The following is a 21,740-nucleotide window of genomic DNA, read 5'->3' as shown; positions in this document are numbered from 1 at the left end:
TCTTAAAAAATGCAAATTCAAATACATTTTTGAATATTCATTTATTTAATCCAGATCATGGAACATATAAACTTTTTTTTTTGGTTTACTCGTACCAGAGAGTAACGAGTGAGTGGCCTTTTTTTTTGTCGTTGAAGTTGATTGTATGTATGCCTTGTGTGTGCCTGGAGGCAGTGAGGCTAGGCAAGGCAGGCAGACACCCCAGTTAACGGCACAAGAAACATTCGAGTTATTTCCTTCTTCTTCTTGAGAAGGTCAAATTTCTATCAGATTATATTCGCCGACAGCAAAAAGAAACCCGTTAAAACCAACGGTGAGAGTTTCATTTTAACAACTGGAAAAAAAATATGAAAAAATACATTAAAATCCACGATAATAATGAAAAAAAAAATGGAATTGGAATTAATGATAACTGATGATGCGTCTTTACTTATTTTTTTTAAGGAAAAACAAAATTGGTTTGTAAATTAGTTTCTGCATTTTCTGCATCCGTAAGCATAAATTTTTTGGGGAAAAAAAGTTATTTTGTTTAATTAAAAATTTTCTGGAATGAAAAAAGAAAAAAAATGCAGATTCCGGTTTTCTTTTAAAAATTTATTTTCTCGTGTTTTTGAGATTAGCTGGAAAATTTTTTTTGTTTTAAATTTCGGTAATATTCATAGATGCATTAGTAAGAATCCGTGTATTAAAGTACTTTATGCGGAAGAAAAATATTTTTAAATTTTTTTTTTAAATTATGCTTAAAATAATATTTTCAGAAATATTGAAAAAAAAATTAATGATCATACAGTAGTTCAATGGGTATTTATAGACTATTTTTTGGGTTATTTATTAATTCGTTTAAACCAACGTGGGCGTCAACGCCCCCTGAGGGTGACGGAATGTACCAGGGGAGCGGTAAAATCTACGGGTATAACATAGAATCCTATGGCTTAGATTGCGTTGGGGGCGATGGGACAAAAAAAAAGGTTTTGAAACTATGGTTTAAACTTTCAAGGATAATTCAGTACGTTTTTGATTTGTAAATTCTATATTTTGAGTACCTGCATAAATTGAGTTTGTGAATTCATTTATTCATTGTTATTGTTTATTGTACGTGTGTATATGTGTACATATGTTTCATTGTTTGTTTATTCATTAAGTCTCAGGATATGAAGTGTAATTTCGTTATTTTCGCAGTGATAATTCGTTATCTGGGATATACTATTCTATTGAGTTTTATTTTTCAATTTCTTTTGTAATTATTGATTCGTGAAATTGAAGCAGTTAACGCCACAAGAAACATTCGAGCTATTTTTAAAAAAAATTAAGAAAATTGATTTTCCATAATTTACTGATTGTTTCCTTATGTAATTATTTATATATTTTTTTTTCTTCAAAAATCTAATAATGGCATAACTTAAAAGCGAATCAAATGAGAATGTTCAAAAAATACGTTAGCTATAGATGAAGTGAGAGACTCACTTTGTGGGTGTAAAATAACTATTTAAATTTGCTAAAAATAATCTAAATGTTTAGAAACGGAGTATTTCTAATGATTGAGAACGAAATTATACTGGAAATTAAACGTTAGAAACAAATTAATCAAACTGTAGCACTTTTTAAAAAATTCAAATGAAAATTTTGTTTCAGTAACGAAGTTTAATTACTAAAACAATTTCGATATATACAACGAACTGTGATGCATAAAATAAGTAATTGAAGTGAAAGATAAAAAATTGGAATTTATATAATAAACTAAAAATATTTCTAAAAATTAAAAACAAAATTAGAAGGAAAATTGAACATTCGAAATTGTTTTTTGAAATGCAACTCTATTTAAAATGAAAGTAATAAATTTTAAATAATAAAAAATTTTAAAACACCTAAATGGGATACAGTAAAATGTATCAAGAGTCATAAAATAGATTTTGACCAAAGGGGAAATTAATTCCAATTTATAAAAAAAAAAAACCTGAAATGTTTCTAAATATTGAAAACAAAAATATAAAAAAATTGAACACTAAAAATTAATTGATTCATTCTAAAACTCTTTTAAAAAATCAATTCAATTGCATGACTTTTTAGAAAAACTGTTTCATAATTTAATTGAAGTAAAGTTTAATCACAATGAGATTAATTTTGAAATTAAGTTGCACCATGATATAAAAAATAAATAATTAAAAAAGTGCTAAAATTGATATTTAGAAGAACCGAAGATATTTCTTAAAATTGAAAACATAACTAGAATGGAAGAAAAACCTGAATAGTATATATTTATTAACTGCATCACTCTTAAAAAACTGTATTTAGAAATTAAATTGAAGTAACCAAGTTTCGTAAGTAAAATAAATTTTTAAATGCGGGATTATAAAATAAATATTTAAAACGAAAAAAAATTGTAATTAATAGGAAAAAATGCTTGTATTCATTAATTGTCAAAAAAATTAGAATAACGATCGCACAAAAGAAAAACTTAGCACTCATTGAAAAACTTAGTTCAAAATTCAATCGAAGTAACGATTTTTGACTAAAAAGTTTAATTTTAAAAAATAACATGAGCCATAGGGGTATATGAAATAAATATTTAAAATAAAGGCGAAAGATATATAGAAGAACCTAAAGTATTTCCATGAATTGAAAACAAAATTTTAATTAGAACTGAACGTTGGAGATTAATTAATTAAAATTTAATACTCCAAAAAGAATGAGTTCAAAACTTAATTGTAGTAACGAGTTTTAATTGATAAGGTTAATTTTTAAATATAAGATGAACCATGTACTGTAAAATAAATATTTAAAATAAAGAACTAAAGTGTGCAGTAGAACAACTTAAAATATTTCTAATAATTAAAAATATAATTAGAATGGAAATTGGAAATTTGAAATTCACTTATTTAAATATTTATTGATTATTTCTGAGAATAACGGTTATTTTTTTTTGAATTACCTAGAGAGAGATTTGGAAATATGAATTTGGAATTACTCATTAAGAATTCTTTGGAAACATTGACTTTTGTTCAAAGTTTTGATTTCTGAATTTTTAATTAATAAAATTAATTTAAAAATGTAAGATGAATGAATGGTGGCATATAATGTAAATATTTAAAACATAAAATAAAAAAAATAAATTGAAAATACGTTCTTTAGGAAAAACTTTTATAATAAGAAATTACGACAAGATGGTTCTAGTATCTTAGTGTCTTTTACATACAGTAATAATAACAAGTAAAATGAAGTAAGCAAAGAAGAAAGACTCATAATTATGCAAAAATAAATATTTGACCAGAAAATAGAAAAAAATGAAAATACATTTTCCAGAAAAATGTTTAGACTAAGAAATTACGATCAAATGGTTCTACTGTCTTTTCCATGCAGTAATTAACATTAATTAATTTAGAGGCAGTGTTTAATAATAAGTGAAATAAAGAAAGCGAAGAAAAAAGAACTGTACAAAAACAAGTATTTAAACAGAGAAAAATTGAAAATTCGTTTTTCAGAAAAACTTCTACAATAAGAAATTACTATCAAATCGTTTTAGTTTCTCAAACATGCAGTAATAACAACAAGTAAAGTGAAATCAACAAACAAGAAAGAGACATACAAAAACAAATATTTGAACAGAAAAATTAATATATGTTTTTTTCAGAAAGAAACATTTTATAATAAGGAATTACGATAAAATGGTTCTTGTGTCTTTTACATGCAGTAATAATAACAAGTGAAATGAAGTTAAGTGAAGAAGAAACTGACATACAAATAATAGAAATGAGCCAAAAGAAGTCGCCAAGAAAGACAATCATCCTATTTTTGCAACAAGTTGATAGCGGCGTTATTACGCAAAACCGTTATTCGCCAGCTAACCATCGAGTTTGAAACAGGTGCGGGCGCTTGCGCATTCTATCTTCATCATAATCATCATCATCATCATCACCACCAACCACACTGTGGGAATATTGCGTCACAGATGCACCGTTAACGTCCCGTTACCTGAACACGTGGATGATTTATATTTGCGTTTAAATGAACGCGTTATTTGCGAAGCCGCGTCTACAAAGAAAGAATCCATTCCTCTCGTGGAAAGAAGAAAAACAAAACAAAATCAGCGAAACAGTGAATCCAAATCATTAAGAGTGATTTTTTTTTTTTCGCCAAGGATTATAGTGGTTTTTTCTTTTTTTTTAACGGCCGACATTTTGTGAGTTTTCGGTGTTTTTATTGATTATTTTCTTCGGAAATACCTGGTTATTTTACTGGATTACTTTTGTGTGTGTGGTTATTATTATTATTTTTTTATTGAATCATCAGTGAATGTTATGGAAGCCTAAAGATCGAGAATTATTTTCAGTGATGCCAACCGAGGTATGTTAAAAATAATTATTTGATATATTTCTTCTGGGTATTGATGATACATTTGAATGAAATATTCTGACATTATTTAATCCTAACTTATTTTATACTTGAGCACAAATTATATATTTTTTAAATTCGATAAAATTGCTATGGATGATGAACTAACGAAAATTTTTTGGTGCAAACAAAAAATGTGAATGATTATAATGATGAAGTGTTATTATATATAATTATATAAAAATTAATATTAATTTTATTCCGTTATGAGAAACATCTCGGAAAAATATTATTTCATGATATTTTCCAAGTGCTTCTGTCATAAAAATTACAGATGAGTGAATTTGTAAAATTTTATTTTTACAGCTAGAAAGTTTTAAATCAAATCACGGGATTACAATTAAGGCCGGGATTACATTGTAAAAGTTTGATAAAACCCCTTTTATAAAACTTGAAAAATCCAACATATAAAGCTCATAAGTTACATTAGAGCAAATGCAACCGATAATCTTATTGGGTGAATTTTTCAAATTTTATAAAAAAGAACTTTTAGAGAACTTTTATAATGCAATCCCGGCCTAAGAGCCAGATTCGAAGAGAATGAATTAAGAAAATATAGGAAAGAATGAATAAATATTGAAATAGATATGGATAACATTTGAAAAAAAAAAAGAAAAGCAAAAAAATATGATAAATTGGTTACGTGATTAATACGTGATCAATCAATTTTTATACATAATAACCGGTTATTATGTATACTAACCAAACGTCTTGGTAAGTATGATGAATTTATCGTTTTTGCCGGTGAATAGGCATTATACCCAAGCGGCGTCGGTAAATTTGATAAATACTTGAAGTTTATTGCTTTTATTTATGATTATGATAATACCCTGGTGTAATTGGCGAATTTGACAAATATGAAAAAAAAAAATCCAAATGAGTCTAGTTCGTATGATGAATATAGTCAAACTCCTATATAATGATAACAAAATTTACGATCGTACCCCGATATAATGATAACAAATTTTACGATCGTACCCCGATATAATGATAACAAATTTACGATCGTACCCCGATATAATGATACAATACATGTGCATGAATTGTCATGCATGATATAGTACGATTTATTATGTTTACCAACGACGCGACGTTTGGATGTTATGCATAAGCGCCGGTAAAAGTGATGAATTTAGAGACATTTATCAAACTTTCCAAAATGCACGGCGATTACGCATAATAATCGGATTTATCATATTTACCGTAATATCATTCATAAAATAAAGATATATCTTACACGTGGAAAAATTCAAGAATGATTTGCATTCAAAATTAAAAAATCACTTACGTGCGTTGTATTAAAATCACTTATGGAATCGAAAATTTTGTTTGGGATTTGAATAAAACCATTTACGGAGCCAAAATAATTTTTTCGGGGATTTCGAATAGAATCGTTGAATTAAATGATTTTTTTGGATCTGGAATAAAATCATTTGTGGAATCAAAAAGCTCTTCAAGGATTTTGAATAAAATATCTTATGGAGTGAAAACAGTTTTTTCTCGTGGAATTTAAAATATTTTTTTTGGGATATGGAATAAAATAGTTTTTTGAATTTTCACATTTGAACTTGGAATAAAATCACTTTCATAGAAAAATCATCAAGATCAAGAACATGGATTTGAACCAAAATTTTACTACTTTTACCAAAATTGAAAGTAAATTCACTCCTTTCAAAATTTTAAATCAAATTCATTTCTTTCAAAATTTTGAATGAAATTGATTTCTATCAAAACTTGGAATGAAATCTCTTTTCGAGACTCAGAATACACTCGCTCCTTTATGAATTTTAAGGCTTGGGATGAACTAAGTTCTGTGAGTAGAAGAGTAGAAGTGGAATCTCTTTTGCAGCTTAAATTAAAGTCATGCAATAGACCAACCATACTTTTCACTTGTAATTTCGAGCTTAGAATCAATTTGGTTTTAAGCGAGGAATAAAATTTTGGACGGAAAGGATTTGACAATATTTATTTAGTTGTAATTAGTAAACTTTCTTGCCCTTGGCAAATTTTTTTAGCTGTAGTTGTCGACGTTACTTACCTTAGACTTTTTTTCTTGGCTGAAATCAGCATTTTTACATGCCTTCGACAACATTTTCGGTTGTATAATCGGCAACCAACTTTAAATTGCCTTTGACAATTTTTTTGGTGATAATCGGCAACTTTAGACAATTTTTTTTCCCCGGTAAATGGTGATATCGCCTTATGGATTCCTATTTCCCGTATTTTAATGAAAGAAATATGGTCAGCTTGGGCTTTTATCGTTTTTTTTTGTGTATTAATACACTGCTACTTTTCTACCGGAACACGTTCCGCGGTCCTTATGAAACCCGTTGGCGGGACAGAGATTGGCACCCCTGGTTTACAAAATTTACTGTAGTTCTTTAAAAATGTATTAAAATTCTAAAAAAACCCCTATTTTTACTCATTTATTTAAAAAAGGACTCAACTTCATTTACACGAAAGAATGATAACAAATTTCTCTGTATTCACTTTGGAACGAACATGTTTCGCAAGAAATTCCGATCTTTCCCAATCACGGGCATTAAATAAGTATAAATACTTGAATAATTAAAACAATGAATATTTCATGAAAAAGCAGGTAATAATTTTAGAAAGCACTGACGTAAACAAATAGCCTTATTTTAAGTAATTCCGTTTCTATTTTTTTTTTACGAGGAAAAATAAAAGTCGAGAAGTTTGTGAATCAAAAAGTCAAAGATGAGATTGATTGCGTAATTATGCAAAAGACAAAAAAACAAGCGGAAAAAAAAAATAAAACTAGAACTAAAAGCAAAAAAAAAAAAAAAATCTATAGTATAATACTGTACACAGCATCGTGAGCGTAGTGTCAAGCAACGTGATTTACGGTCCAACGCATGTGTAAGTATGGAAATAAGACCCCTCTGTGAGATTCAGGAAAGTGTGAAAGTTATAAATTTCAACGATAGAAGGCATTTGTTCCACAGATTCTGGGCACGTTGCTTAGTAATTTTTTACGACGAAAAATTATGGCCTCCAGAGCCATTTTTCTTTTTCTGTTTTGTTTTGGCAGCCGTTTTTGCCATTTTTTTATTTGGCATGGAAGAAGAAAAAACGGATTTAAATTCAACGCTTTATTTTATTTTTTTTTGAAGATAACGGATAGCAAGCATTTCACCACACCAACTAGATGTCCGAATCCGTCTGAAAACGTTGATAACAATGATAACAATTTTAAAATTTTAAATAATTTTTCTATAGTTTATATGAGCTAGTTATCCTCGATTTGTATTTTAATGCGTTAATTATGCATGAAATGGACTATATTAGAGAAAGGGGGTGCACCATAATTACCGAGTTTTAAATTGACCTAACTTGAACGAGATGTAGCCCGCTGTATAATCAAGGATGTTTTTTTCCGAGACGGTGATAATTATTGTTATCGACTTATTATGCAGCAATTATTGCACGACTCTTTATCATTATGATGACTTTTTATTCTTTAAATATTTTAAAAGAAATTGGGGTTGGCTGTGTCATACACGCTGCCACAACTTCTGATGCCAATACGTTCTTTGTGCCTTGAATCGCGTGGTAGTTAATGGCGTAATTGAACTGGTATAATCAAATTTGTCTTTGCTAACAGACGATGTCGTTTGTATGGGTTGCGAACGTATCGGGATATAGCGAAGAACGATTTCGTTACGAAAGCGGGCCGAGAGTCCGGTGTCCGGACCGGAAGAGTTATCAAAACCGAAGTGGTATTATTGAATTTCTCTTAAAAATACCTATCAGATGCCACCATAGGTTTTTCATTGGTGTTGCGATCCCGTCGAGATATAACATAAAACAATTTCGTTACAAAAGCGGGCCTCAAGGCTAATGCTCAGTGACTGTGGCCATAGTGGCGGTTGGCTGGAGTTGGTTTTCGTGGTTCCCGCTTTCGACGCGCGAATGCGAACCGATATCACCGGTAAAAATCCTCGCCACCGAGAGAAACAGCCCTACACTGGTACAAACCTTCAATCTTTACACTTTAGTCATAGTTCGAAATGTAGATGGCGGATGTCAGCAATATAACAAGCATTGCAATGAAACAAACTTCACGTTAGGTCAGCAACACGTACACGCACATTCCAACATGCACCAATCCGTTATATGGCCAAGGTGCGTGTGTGGTTCAGTAGTAATCGTAGACCAGAAGAGGTATTAAAACCGATGTGGTAACATTGTATATGCTCAAAAATGCTTATCAGACGATACCATTGGATATTAATTTACGTTACGAGCCTGTTGAGACATAGCGTATAAAAGTTTCGTTACGAAAGCGGGGAGAAGAGGCAGTCTCGTCATTTGGGGGGAAGGGGGTGAGGGACCGTCGGCCCCTGGCTTTAGAAAATACGCTAGAAATGTTATATACATATACATACATTGAGTACATGTCCTTTGCTCCCTCCCCTGCAAAAGTTGAAATTACGGCTCGGAGGAGAGGTGTTAAAACCAGAAGGGTATCATTGGATTAGCTTTAAAATTGCCTATCAGATGGCATCATTGGATTTTATCTGCGTTGCGAACCTCTTGAGATACGTATAGCGTAAAACAATGTCGTTACGGAAGCGGGCCGCAAGCCTCGCGCCCAGACCAGAAGAGGTATTAAAACCAATGGGGGAATCATTGGCTTTGTCTTAAAAATGCCTACCAGATGACGTCATTGATGTTTATTTGCGTTGCGAAACTCTCGAGATATAGCGTAGAGCAGGGGTTCTCAAACTGTGCGCCTCCAACCTTCGTCAGAGGCGCCGCGGTGCAGTCACCCTGACAAAGGTTTTTAGTAAATATTCTTGTTAAGGTTTCCGACTACTTTTCTTGTCACTTTTCTTTAAAATGGTACTGGAATGACCTTTAATAAAATGTTTTGATACAAAGTGTCTCGAAATGGTGAAAACAGTGAGAAATTTTGGTCTACCTTCTATGACATTTTCTATGAAAAAGTCATTTTCAGGTCACATTTTAGGCAAAAATTCACATGATATTCGAAACACGACTGTAAAACATTTTGTGAATATTTTGTTTTATGATGTTCACGATACAATTAAATAGTAATGTTGCAGCAGGTTATGAACCAAAAAGGATTTCACGACATGCTCATAAGTTATACCCAAATATCTTAATGTACACGCGAATTTTTTGAAATTTCATCCTACATTTCGTCTATAAAACACTATAATTCAAAAAAATATACGTGATACACCTTAGATTTCGGTTCATAACCTCAATAATGTATAGCAAAATATCATATTAAAATGTCGTAATGATGTAATGAATAGATTTTTACAAATCATGTCACAAACTCAAGTAAAATGTCAAAAAAATAGCATTCTTCGTAAAACACGTTTAAAGTATTTATTCTCGTATAATTTCTATGTAAAAACGCAACACTAAAGTGGACGTAACTTTGATTCTATGCGTCATAAAAACAAAACAAGGCCTGTTTTGGAATCACCAACAAATAGGGTTTTTATATTAAAAAAAAAAATCTACATTTTCTCACACAATTACGTTTTCAACGTAGTCGGACACCTTAAACAGCTCTGGGGGGCTGGTGGAGCTCGCGGGCGAAGCGGGTAGAGAAAGTTTTAGATAACCCCTGGCGTAGAACAATTTCGTTACGAAAGCGGGCCGCAAGCCTAGTGACCAGACCAGAGGAGTATCGTTGGATTTGACTAAACGAAATCTACCCTCAGACATCAAGAAGCATGGATATATTACTGAATACTTCATGAGATATGTATCGAAATATCTTTTAAACGCTCATAACTTTTCGCGAATGAGCCCAGTATCGTCAAATGATTATTAAGACGTATTTATACGTAAAAAAAAAATTGTATTTTAGTCAAAAACACCAACTACGACAGATTATGACGGAATATGCATTTGCTTCCCCTGAAGTTCAACGACATCCGCAAATCATTTTGGAACGTAAGAAGATTAAAAATCGTCATAAATAAATCCGCACTATCGAGATAACGAGGAGTCGAGAGTTTAAGTTCAAGGGGAAATTGTTGAAATAAGAACAGATATTAGTTTCTGTTTTCATTTCCGCATCGCGTGAGAAAGACATTTTGAAATGAAACGGATTTCTTTTGTAGAGAGACGTTAAATCTCTCTTTTTTTTTTTGAATGGACTGAAATTATGCAAATGAAAATAACGCGATTATGTAAGTGTGTCAGTAGTTATACGATCGATAACATTATCGACTATTATCATGTCTAGGAAGGAAAGTCAAGACAAGACATTCACGTGGTGGAGACTGGGAGGAAAATGAAATGACTTCTTTTTTTTTTCCAAAGAAAAAAAGAAATTAGTTTAATGCCAGGTAATGAAAGTAATGACTTTTTTTTTGTTGTTTTTTGCATTTCCTTGGAAGAGTCTGATTACATTATTGGCAGCTAGGCTTAACTTGGAATGAACGGGACGGGGGTTTAAGGACCTGGATGAAAGTAATTCAATCACGTCGTGGAGGAAATGGAGTTAGTATTGAGAGATGGGATTTTTTTTTTTTTCTTCTGGATGTTATGTCGAAACGAATCTTTGGAAAGAAAATTGATTTGTCTCCGCAGGGAATCGAACCAAGGCTCCTTTGCATACCGGGCGATTGTGCTGCGGTATTGATTCCTTGATGGAAGGCAGATGAGAAATCACCAGGTGTGTCTCCATTATCAAACTCGGAATTAGGTGCCAAAATAATACCGAGGTTAGGTTAGTCTTAAAAATTCCGGGGCACCAAAAATATTTACGTCCCTCTCACCCGAGTTTTATATATTTTGTGGGGAAAGTGGAGGGGGGGGGGAAATCGGCGTCTGTTGCTATTTCAGAATACACATTGAACATTGAAGGACCGGACACACCTCGCTTCCCATCTCAGAGAGATATCGAAGCTTTCCCGGGGGATGGGTGTATCCGGAAACTTATTAATTTATGTGAAAATAACAAACAACTATATACATATATACAATAAAGAATCTGGAGTAAAAATTGTGATCATGGCATCATCCACAGATAATCAGTCCGTAATCGTAATAGTCCTTATATAAATAATCAAAGAATAATTTTTGTCTTGTATGTGATAGAATCTGGAAGTGAGTTTATCCAATCTAGAATATACCAATCTCATCCATCTCATCTATTTCAGAATATACAGGAATGTTTTGGAATATCAATACAAAAAAAATTTAAAAACGCATTTAAATGTAAATTAACACACAAAAACTGATGAAGACTTTAGAATTGATGAATTCGAATTAATTCGACGAAATAATTCCAGCACCAATGAAACTGCGGAATTAATTAAAGGAATAATCCCCCCCCCCCCCAGAGTTGATTAAAATTCAGAATTAACGGAGGAAAAGTTTTAGAATTGGTGAAAATTCACAATTAACAGAAGAAATAATTCTTGGATTGGTAAAAATTTAAGATAACGGAAGAAAAAAATTTTAGAATGGATGCGTGGAAACTCAGAATTGACAGAAAAATAATTATAGAATTAATGAATATTCAGAATAAATGAAAAAATAATTGCAGAATTAATGAATATACTCAGAATCAATGAAAGAAATAACTACAGAATTAATGGATACTCAGAATCAATGAAAAAAATAATTACAGATTTAATGAATACTCAGAATAAATGGAAAAAATAATTACAAATTAATTTATACTCAGAATCAATGAAAGAAATAATTACAGAATTAATGAATATACTCAGAATCAGTGAAAGAAATAATTACAGAATTATTGAATATTCAGAATCAATGAAAGGAATAATTCCAAGAATTATAGAGCTACAGGTACGCTATTCAGGTTTTTTTTATACTGATCATTTTTCGATCTATAAAAGTGCGTGTTGCCATTCGAATTTTTCCAAATTTTTTCGTTGCGGCCATGACCGCAAGAGCCAGTGTTTAATTTTTTTGTCTCACATTCTCGAACGCACCCTTTGAAACATCAATATTTCGAATTTCATCCACATTCGTTAATTTTTGCGGCAGCTAGGGGCTCGTTACATATCGGCAAAGTTACTCGTATTTTATGACCACCCTGTATGATAGACATCAAAGAAAATTTACAACAGAAATATAGATCAACTAAAATCCAAAGAGAGATACTTCTTAATTAAGAATCCTTCGCTAAAACGAGTTTCTTATGAATCAAGACTTATAAAATATCAATAATTACATATCTATAACACTCTGTCGGATAATATTTTACTGAAACAGTGAATAAACCTTTTCTTGAATTTTCTTTCTCACTATAAGTAATTTGTTTTTTCCCGGAAAAACTTTAGTAATCACTGTTTTATATATTTTTAGGGGTTTCTGATTTATATTTTTTCCTAATACTGTAGCATTTACCTTTTTTTTTGTGGTAGACTTATGCACAATCCATTTCAAGTAGACATGTTGGTAGACGACGACTCGGTGAAATCATAGGGTTTAGAAATTTTTCATCCAGAAGCAAATTTCCAGACTACGACCGCTCGCACTCTCCTCACGTGCTCTCCCTGTTAAGTTCTCTTACTGCTCGTTTTTCCTTAGACCAGAGATAGACTTATATGTAGTTTGGATGTACGATCAATCATACCACTTGTATGCTCATCAATCACGGTACATCGTGGGAGAACGAAAACAAAACAAAAATGGTATCACGGAATACTCTCATGCTTTTTATTTTTATTTTTCGTATTCATGTTATGATAGTTCGGTCGGACATTAAGAAAATCAACTCCTTCAGAGAGAGAGAGAGAGAGAAGAGCTGGACGCTCATTTTCTTAAGAAGAGCATCGCTCAAAAAGTTTTCTGATAGTTTCAGGAATGTAGAGCGTCTTGTCGCTCGTTAATGGCCGTGTTTTGACACTTTCTTCGAGTTATGGGCGATTCTTCGACCGAGCCGACAATGGATGCGTCGGGAGAAAACTCGTCCTTGTGAAATAAAGTTTATACGAAACTCCATTTATTCATTATTTGAAAGTGTATTATTTTGAATAGAACTGGTATTCATCAAAAGGCCATGCATTCACACAGACATAATGAATATGGACTGTATTTTGAACTTTCCTGTGATGACAAAGGTATTCAGACACTCCCAAATACAGTCGGAGCTCGTTTCTTACGAACTCGAACGGACATGAATAATTAGTTCCTAAAATCGTTTTAATTATATTCGTTAAAATTCGTATCAATAAAATTTTAGTGTATGAGTGTGAATACTTCAGCCAATATCTCTTAAAGTTACTCATGAAAATTCATTAATTACAAGGGGAAAAATATTAAAATACAGTGAAACCTCGCTACAGCGATAAATCCTTCTACAACGATTTTTCTCACATTCCGTTGGGAAAAATTTGGATATCTCTCTGCATATGCAACTAATCTACAATCCTCTCGAAACAACGATATCCTTTTCTACGAAAAATCCTCAATAACGGTAACTTTTCAGGAGATTTTGCAACTTCTACACAAAGCTATCTTATATACACTCATGTCCATAAATTGAGGATAAACCCAGCTCCGGCAAATAAAGGTTCAGAAACAAAACAAACGTTACTTATTCATAAAGCCCATTTATTAAACAATAGATAAAGAACAAAAACGATGGTGTATGTATGATGCCATTCATAAAAACTACGATTTTTGCTTCCTGGAGCAATTGTAAAAAATATCTCCTTTACAAAAACTTACTATTACATGGTTGGTATGATGGTTAATACATTGTATGTCTCCCATGCGATGAAATACAGTCCGTACAACGCCTAGGCATGCCGAGTATCAAATTATCGATCTGATCTTGGGGGAAGATCACTCCACTCAGCAAGCAATGCTCTCCGAAGTTCCGGTACGCATGTAGGAGGTGGTTGACGGGCTGCAACTCGTCGGCCAAGCATGTCCCACACATACTCTATCGGATTCAAGTCAGGCGAGAATGCTGGCCATTCCATACGGGTTATATCCTCAGATTCGAGGCATTCGTTTACGATGTTTGCTCGGTGAGGAAGGGCGTTGTCATCCATAAACACAAATTCTGCGCACATGGCACCTCTATACAAACTTACATGTTGTTCCAGAATGATGTCCCGATAAATTTGGGCTTTCGTGGTTCCGGTTTGAACATGCAGATCTGTTCTGGAACCCAGTATAATTCCACCCCAAACGAGCAATGCTGCACCACCGTAACGGTATCGTTCAATGATGTTCTCCATATAAAAGTCCGACGTGAATCAGACTGCAAGCTAAACCTGGACTCGTCGGAAAACATCACACAAGCCCACTGTGACGATGTCCACATTGCATGTTCTCTACTCCAGGCTTATCACTGCCGACAGTGAGTTGGCGTGAGCGGGACACATCTGACAGGCCTGCGAGGATATAGACCAAACGTCTGTACACGGTTTGCCTTGAAACTGTGGTACCCGTGGCTGCAGATAGCTGACGAGACAGGTCGGATGCTGTGATCCGCCTGCTTCTTTTGGCAGTTACTGCCAAATACCGGTCTTCATTCGGCGTTGTAACTCGGGGCGACCTGTACTGTAACGTCTACTGACATTTCCGTTATCTTGGAATCGTTGCCAAAGCCTAGAGATGACACTTTGGGCAATTCCAAGTTCCTCGGATACTTCCATCTGAGTACGCCCACATTCCAGACGGCCGATAATTCTACCACGTGAAAAATCATCCACATGCGTCCTCTGTGTCATAACTATTCGCTTATGGCACTGAGCGCCTTACAGAACTCTTGTGAACAATTTCACTTCTTTGCCACCATTCCTTATATACCCCCCCCCCCTTACACTCTCATCATTGTGACGTACTATCGGCATCATCTGGTGGCTTCCTGAAATTTGCATATCATTCTTGCAGATGTGTGTACTAATTCTACAGGTGAAATTTTTACTTTAGATTTCGATTTCCGTGTGATTCTGAATTATCCTTAATTTATGGACATGAGTGTATTTCACTCAAAATCACCTTCAATTTTTTTTTTCAAATTACTCATTAGTTTTTGTTCTTTTAAGGCTGGTTAATAACATTGATATTTTGCACCTTTTGCGGTCCGAAAGTGTCAACCCATTTTTGTCCGCTCCTCCATTTAATGACTAAATTACACAATTTTCATATATATAAGTAGTTATTTAAATGACATATTTTGGAAGTTTCAAAAAAATTGCGCAATAATTTAGCGTATTTTCCTTTGTTAATTAATGTAAATTTCCAGCTAATTAAATTTTTAATTAAAATAAATAAATTAATTTAATTAAGATAATTGGTTAGAATGATTTTGGGAAATCTCATGTATCACGTGACAAAAGGAATTAAGAAAAACATATATTTTTAAACTATTTATTGAAAAACAATTGCTTCTGTTCACGGCATCTGTTCTTCACATGGACATTTTTTTTTCATTATTATAACCCCAGAATTAGCAGCCACTTGCCTCATGGGTAGTGTAATTTTTTTGAGAATGTAACTGTTATTTAATAAAATAAAATGAAATTTAAAAAAAAATACTATGAACACTCATTCAATCTTTTATTTCCCAAAAATGTTTGTTTCATACAAAAATTTGTATGGAAAATGAATTGAAAAAAAAAATGTTTTAACAAAGCATTGCGCTACGTCAGTAAAAAATAGAAATGAAGTTCCCGTGATGCTGCTCTTTCAGGGTAGCACATAAAAGCAACATAAGCCTACAAGTATTCTATAAAGAACACACCAACGAATAAGGCAAATACCCGAAAATACAAAAGTCCTAATGCATTTCAACACGAATGGGTACCGTCTTCAGAGGAAAATTTAACCACTAGTCACGCTGACTGAGTTTCCCACTTGGGTTTAATACCAAATCTTAACGCTCGGTTGCTCAGCGGAAAAATACGTCTATTCACTTCAAACGTCGTGGTCAGAATGAAGCTGTGAGCCTGCGTGAGATACTAATGCAGTGTCCTGATTGGACGCTTACGGAATAGTGCTATCCGATTGGTCTATTCGTATTTTCTTATAATTCCCGCTCGAAATGAATTTAAGCATGGTTTTTGTCATTTCGAGCGGGTTTGATCATTTTTGTCGCACCACGGTCATTTTCTGCACACGAGGGCTAATTAGACCGGGACCTACAATTTTTTGCCGATTCCGAACGGCAGGCTTGTTTTTTATACTCATCAAGAGGTTGGTGCGCTAACCCCTCGATGGGGGGGGACTCCCTGCGGTAGCAATTTTTGCTGCGGTCAAGTCGCCGTTTTTTGTTGCACCCCTGTGTCAGGAAAGTTTTCTGACAAGGACGAACTGGGTATCGAACTCGCGACACCTCTAAACATCCTTTGGTACTTTAGGCGAGCATCTTATCGACCGGGCTACTGCACCCCTATTTCGAGCGGGAATTATAAGAAAATACGACTTTCTTTAGCACTATTCCGCAAGTGTCCAATCAGGATGCTGCATTGGTATCTCACGCAGGCTTACAGCTCCATTCTGACCATGACGTTTGAAGTGAACAAACGTATTCTTCCGCTGAGCAACCGAGCGTTAAGATTTGGTATTCAACCCAAATGGGAAACTCGGTCAGCGTGACTAGTGGTTAAATTTTCCTCTAAAGACGGGGGCACCCATTGGTGTTGAAAAGCATTAGGATTTTTGTATTTTCGGGTATTTGCCTTATTCGTTGGTGTCTTCTTTATATTCTTGGGCAAAGTTGATCCACACAAGTATTCTAGATTAGTACCCCGTGGTGTTAGGCGTCCGAGAAGGCGTCCCCACGCAAGATGGATCGACGAGATCAGGAAAGTGGCTGGAGTCAACTGGACGGCTAATGCATCAGGCAGAGCACAAAATGGAAAAATTTAGAGGATACCTCCTCACATCCAGCAGTGGATTGGAAATGGTTGTTGATGATGACGACATAAAAGAGTATTGTGCTCTGAGCTGTTTTACAGTGTGAAACAACTAAATGAAATTTATCAATCGATTGATCAATTAGAATTTTTTATTGCGAATAAATACTTTTTTTTTTCATAATAAAAGACATTTTATGGTATACTAGCTGTGTTGCACGCGGCTTCGTTCGCGTGGATTCGGTATTCTCAAAATTACTCGGCGAGGATTCTCCCATCTAGCATTTGAACCTATCATGATCTTCTTCTTGGGGGGGGGGGGGTAGAATTTGTAGAAATCTCGTCTTAGTGGGTGCCTACACTATAAAGAATATAATACTGGCCAAATTTCACATTTATAGTTTCAGCGGTATCGGCTCTGCGTGCTGGCTATGTATAACATTTAAACCCCTTTAGGAGGGGGGGGGGGTGAAAATTCGAAAAACCCTTCTTTAGGGAGTCTTTTCATCATGAAATGAAACTACCCACCAGATTTAATATTTGTAGCTTCGGAGGTTTCGACTCATCCTGAGTTCTCTACGTAACCTTGGAACAACCTCATGACCACCTTAGAGGTCCAATTTCAGAATGAAAAAAAACCCTTATTAGCGTGAGTCTTTACGTAATGAAATAAAACTACTGACCACATTTCATATTTGCAGCTTTAGCGATTTCGGCACAGCGTGATTTTTCCATGAAACATTTGAACCCCCTTATAACCCCTGTTAGATGTCGGATTTCGGAAAACCTTTTCTTAGCGAGTCTTTACGTCATGAAGTAAAATCACTGACCGAATTTCATGTTTATAGCTTCAGCGGTTAAGGCTTGGCGATGACGAATCAGTCAGCCAGGACATATTATTTCGTTTGTATAGATAACAACGCTGATTCAGATGATATGACAACTGACTATACTATTGGGCTGTGAATGATGATACTGCTACCTCTCGATACAACGATTAATTTTTCTGGTCTGCAGAGTACTGTTATACCGATGTTTCACTGTATTATTTAATTTTATGGTTATAGATTGGGATTCAGAATGAAAAATTATTACATCATTCACAATTATTTCTTAACATGATATATATATATATATCCGTAAATTACGATCATATATATCGCAAAAAAGGCGAGATTTTCTTTTCTTTTGTACGTCTTACGTCATTGACGAGCAGAAAATTCTGAAGGAATGAAATCGGTGGGAATAAAAGAAAAGATAACGAAGTGTCTGAATGGACAGCGCCAGAACTGTGTCCGATGTTCTTGATAACAAGCGCCCGTAACTACTATGTCACGCTTCTCAGAGGATACTAAACGTTGGTTATCGTAGAAGTAGTAGCTGTGCAACAACACTCGTATACATCACGAACCAAGTTTCTGAGCTTTTTCCTCTATTTTTCTTATTGTCACTATCATTTTGCCATCGCATTCTCGTATTGGCTGTTGAAACTTCAGCTTGGATATCACACATCAAATGTAGGACTTATTTTAATACCGAAAAGAGCACGCTAGTTAAGAAACGTGGATAATTTCAATCTACTTTTATTACAAAATCAAACATTTTTTTTTTTGAGGTGATAATATTTCCATTGTTAATGACACGTATTGGAAGCCATTATTTCCAATTGTGCTGCTTATAAAGGGCTTTATTGAAGACGCGAGCAGAACCTCGAAAATCGCAATTAAAATGAATACATTGAAGTACCACTTTCCAAATGAAGAGCTTATTTCCAAAAAAAGAACATTTCCAGTTTTGCTAAATTTATAGTTGAAAAGAACAAAGAAAACTTTACAAAAAATAGTAAATAGCTCAAAAAATTAGCATGTAGGAATGCTAAAGAATATTTAAAGGGTTGGGGGTGCGCGATCTTAGCTCCCCATGCTTTCCTACGTGAAAATTCTCTTTCCTTTAGGGAACATTTAAGAAATTTTCTATTCACTTTGGGAACTCAATTTTTTCTCTCAAATACTATGGATATTTTTGCACAACTTAACATAAGCATTTGGGATATTAATAGCTTGTTATTTTTTTCTCGAATACTAACTTCAACAACGTACAACCTTTTCAAAATTTACCCCTATTTCTTCTCCAGGACCCCTAAATCTTCTGGTTTATGTAGTACGTAACACCACAGTGTTGAGACACACACAAAGTTTCAAGACATTTGAACGAGTGCTGTTTGGAAAAATGTTCGTTTATCTCACAAAAAAAAACTCAGTTTTGAGCAAAGAGCATTTTAATGGAAAACATTAGCAAACATTACGCCTTCTAGCAGTGTATATTAAAATATGTTAAAAATGCTTTTAGTGCAGGTAGAACAAAAACTATAACATATGGCGTGTGTGTGACGCGTAAGAAATGCTATAGTATTTGTAAATTGAAAAATTCGAAAATGTGTTGTTTTTTTTAAAATTTTCATGCACCAACCCCGCCTTAAATACTATGTTTCTTGATCAGTATTCAAGGGAGTTATAAGAATTTGAATTTCGGGAATGTTCCGTTTTGAAAGAGAATTAATGGAAATGTTGTTACCTTTAGATCAAAATTTCAGCTGGCCGTGCCTGAAAAATTGGAAATTTCTTCTTTCACCTTCTGATTCCGGAATGTTTTACCTTAGCACAGGAAGGCACCCCTTACACTCGCCTCTCGTGATTAACATGAGAAACACGATAACTCTACAGTAGAGCCTCACATAACGGACACTCCCGTTAGCGGACACCTCCACTGACGGACACAATAATTTCGAATTACATCGATGGGACTCAATATGCATCTCATTATACATTAACGGACACTCCTCGTTAGTTGACAAAATTTTCGATCGTACAGGTGTCCGTTATCGAGAAATGAAAAATATCGAAGAGAGTGCATGAAAAAGGTGGATATGTTCCCTTTTGATAGAAAATCAACTAACTTTATATAAATTGCAGTTTCTACCAAAAATATTCCTGTTTAAATAACCTGACAGAGCTTATCCCAAAGATTCATAAACCGTTAAAAAGTTTTTCCGGGAAAAAAAAGTGGAAATGTTTCCTTTTTTGAAAATAACCTTCTCAAATATACAGCGGCGATTCCTTAACTCTCCTTTCCTGATTTTACTGGCGAACCGTTGATCTCAGAAGCATGTATACTTTCCAATTTTATCCAGTTTTATTCCAGTTCAAGATATGTCTTAAATTACAATATTATATTCGAATTAGGGAAAATGTACAGAAATAACGTGTAGAACTCAGATACGCCATTCATGTTGCAAAGGGTTGTATAGTTAGAAAAATATAAAAATTAACGTTTCATACGCACACTCACTCCTCAAAAACCTGATTATAAACTTGTTGCCCTTTCTTTCGTGAGACCAACGAAAAAAAATCTATCTAGTGCAATATTTGCTGAGATATTTGAATTCGAAATTCGGAGAATTTTGGGAAAGAACAGCATAAACTATCCGTTAGTTTATGCTGTTCTTTCCCAATTTTTCTCCTGATTCCGAATGATGATGTCGGTTTCGTTTGCCGATGTTGATAAGCGTGAAGAAAGCTAGCATAAATAACTGATAACGTTGTTATGAACGTTTATTTATTCTTCACACTTATTACTTAATTTAATTTAATGCAAATTGCAATTTGTTGCGAAATATATGTAATACCGCAGCGAATATTGCACTAGCATTTTTTTTGTTGGTCCTAGAAAAGACAGGGCAACAACTTTATAATCAAGGCGTTTGAGGACAGAGACAACCCTTCCTTCAAACCATAAGATGCTATATTATACAGTAGAACCTCCCTTAACAGACACTCTCCGTTAGCGGGCACGCCCCGTTAATGGACATTTTTCGGATTCCCAGTCCCGTGGAATAGGGCTTTAATGTATTTCATTCCCCGTTAGCGGACACCCTCGATAGCGGACAGTAAAATTAGACAAACTAATTTTTTTTTAAACTCCAATTTGTGAATTTTTGTTCATAAATCGAGTGATTATGTATAATCCCAAGCTTGTATAAGTAAATATGATAATCCATAGATTACTTGATTAACTGAACATAACTATGGTCCAGGATGCTGATTCCAAATGGTAATGTCGATTTTATTTGCTCATGTTGCTATGTGTGAAGAAAGCCAACATAACTGATAATATGTTGTTATGACCGTTTATTTATTATTCACACTTATTACTTAATTTAGTTTTTGTTGCAAAATATGTGTAGTACACGTACCATGTACGGGTAAAAATAACTAATGGATTTAATGAAAAGAAGAAAGGTCACGAATTTTTCCATATTTATCAGACTTTATTTGAGAATCATACATAATCACCGGCAAAAGTGCTAAATGTAGTGAAATTTAATCAAATTTTTTCCTTATCGAGACGATTGATAGTTATGCATAACCACCGGTGTATTGCTTTTACACACACACAGTAACATATAGGAACCAATGGCGACCGAATCTAAAC

At 33.8% G+C, this 21,740-nt stretch overlaps 1 protein-coding gene across 1 annotated transcript in view; it reads left to right on the top strand.

Annotated features, from left to right (window-relative positions):
* The first annotated feature begins 3,852 nt into the window (after positions 1-3,852).
* Positions 3,853-21,740, top strand: part of LOC149079839 (uncharacterized) — a 353,379-nt gene continuing 335,491 nt past the window's right edge. Inside the window, exon 1 of the mRNA XM_089240339.1 lies at positions 3,853-4,341. The gene's annotated coding sequence lies outside the window, so the exon portion shown is untranslated. The remainder of the gene's footprint in view (positions 4,342-21,740) is intronic.

This window comes from Pholcus phalangioides, unplaced genomic scaffold (assembly GCF_987345545.1).
Source record: "Pholcus phalangioides strain wild (caught in Gottingen) unplaced genomic scaffold, Ppha-v1.0 ptg000012l_1, whole genome shotgun sequence".
Lineage (NCBI taxonomy): Eukaryota > Metazoa > Arthropoda > Arachnida > Araneae > Pholcidae > Pholcus > Pholcus phalangioides.
This window is presented reverse-complemented; position numbering and strand designations above follow the sequence as displayed.